General features: G+C 33.5%; 1 non-coding gene across 1 annotated transcript; it reads left to right on the forward strand.

Moving 5' to 3' along the window:
- Positions 1 to 983: 983 nt before the first annotated feature.
- Positions 984 to 1075, forward strand: LOC142614350 (small nucleolar RNA snoR118). The gene has a single exon (XR_012840425.1). It is a non-coding gene; the product is annotated as a small nucleolar RNA snoR118 (small nucleolar RNA).
- The last annotated feature ends 925 nt before the right edge of the window (positions 1076 to 2000 follow it).

Below are 2000 nucleotides of genomic sequence, written 5' to 3' on the forward strand. Positions count from 1 at the left end.
AACAATTGCTGTATCATGTTTTGATTGTTGGTATTTGGGATATAGATGATCTTCTGTCTTTGGTGATGAATACCTAAATCCACACCATTCCTCTCTTGTTTTGCCTCTTGAGATTTTTAAGTTCTCTCTAATTTTTTTTAATAATTTATGTTTGGTTGCTAGGAAAACGAAGGAAAATTATCCCTTTTCTGTGGGATTTATAGGCTTTTTTATCTGGGCCTTGTTTTGTTGTAAAGTTGTGATTTTTTTTGTTTTTGTTTTTTTTTTGTTTTTTTCATTTCCATGATTGTAATTTGTATTAAATATCATGACATTGTTGAATAGGTTATTTTTTTTGGCTCGCATTATGGATTGGGCTGTGTGTTTTTGTTTAGTTTTCGCCTATGCAAAAAAAACAACTTGAGTGGGCCTTAGCAACCTATTTTGGAAAAGAGGAAGGTCCATGTGAACTCAGTTTTAGTGGGCTTTCTTATTTTGTAAGAGACCAAGGAACGGCTAAATTTTCAAACAAAACCCATTTTCAGAAAGGTAGGTTTCTTTTTGGACCATCTTGACTGTCCACACATGGAACCGTAATTTTAGCTTCTCTCTTCAGTTTTCACCTTGCTTTCCTCTGTGTCTTTGTTTTAATTATTGTTTGGTCGAACAGTCCTTCATTTTGCCCAATGATGTACAAATCAAAATTTAATTGAGCAGTTTGGCATGGTTGTTAATTCATTATCAGCCCTTTACTCACCACCACTTTCACAACCACCATCTACTCTTCATTTAACATACATCTATACATTTATATATATACACACACTCTTTTGTTTTTATCTGGTGGTGGTTTGTAAAGGCTTTTGATGAATGCCCATTGCCTTAAAAAACTGTGGATGATCATATCAAAGCTATGAGATCTGAGGGCTTTTCTTTATTTTTCCTTTACATGCATTTATTATATTATATTATGTGTTTTGATTTGGGTTGTTGTTGCTGTTGTTGTGAATGATGATAAATGCACTGGGCTCTGAGCAGTTTTAATTTATCACTGCATTATTGATGGAAATGCAGCCTAGAAAGCTGTTTCTGATACTCCATAATTTTTTATATGTATATATAGTTGAGCATATTGTAAAATTTGCAAGATTTCTTGTTCTTTGAATTATTCTATACGTAATGTTGGGTCATAATATATTTTTTTAAATAGTGAAATTCTTTCATATTTGCTTGCTTATTGTTGTTTCTTTTAAACTGTGGAATGTTATAATAGTAAACAAATAATTGACTATAAAATTTGGTCACACATGCCTTAAGATAAACATTAATTTTATGCATTTTGGTTCCTTTTCTAAAATGTATGTGGCCCTTGCTTGGCTATGGTTATAGTTGGTAATTCCTGATTCCTTTTCTTTTTCTACTAGTTTGCAAGATATTTTTAGACTCTTTTTTTTTTTCTTCACTTATTTGATTTCTTTAACCCAAAATAGCATTGAAAGAGAATTGAAGACTTTTTCATCTGCCCAATGATGAAATTGCATTGTGACAGTTATTTTGATTTTCATTTTGAACCCCCATTGGCACATCTAGTGAGCCCACCAGCATGTGTTCTGGACTACTAGTTGCTGCTGGCTGCTGGTTGTGGTGGTGGTGGTGGTGGTGGTGGTGGTGATGATGATGATGATGGTTGTTGTTGTTGTTGTTTTTATTTTTCTTGTTTCAAAATGTGGGAAGGCTCTAAATGAAAATCATAAGCTTCACTGTTCTTGAATACACGATCTGAGGGCTGCAGCGGCTTGTTCCCCGTAACCAACCTTTTTCCTCCTTTAAAATGGTGTATTTTTTTTCTTTTTGAATTTTTTGTTGCATAAATTCTTGTTTCAAATGGAAGCAGTTGTCTTGATTACTCAATTTGACCCATGCATGTGCAGTTGGTTGGATGTTTCAGATCCAAAAGCACTGATTAGGGTCTTTGGCAAGGTTATGGTCTCAATTGCCTCTTTTACTGTATATTATATACT

The sequence above is a fragment of the Castanea sativa genome, chromosome 10 (assembly GCF_040712315.1).
Source record: "Castanea sativa cultivar Marrone di Chiusa Pesio chromosome 10, ASM4071231v1".
Classification (NCBI taxonomy): domain Eukaryota; kingdom Viridiplantae; phylum Streptophyta; class Magnoliopsida; order Fagales; family Fagaceae; genus Castanea; species Castanea sativa.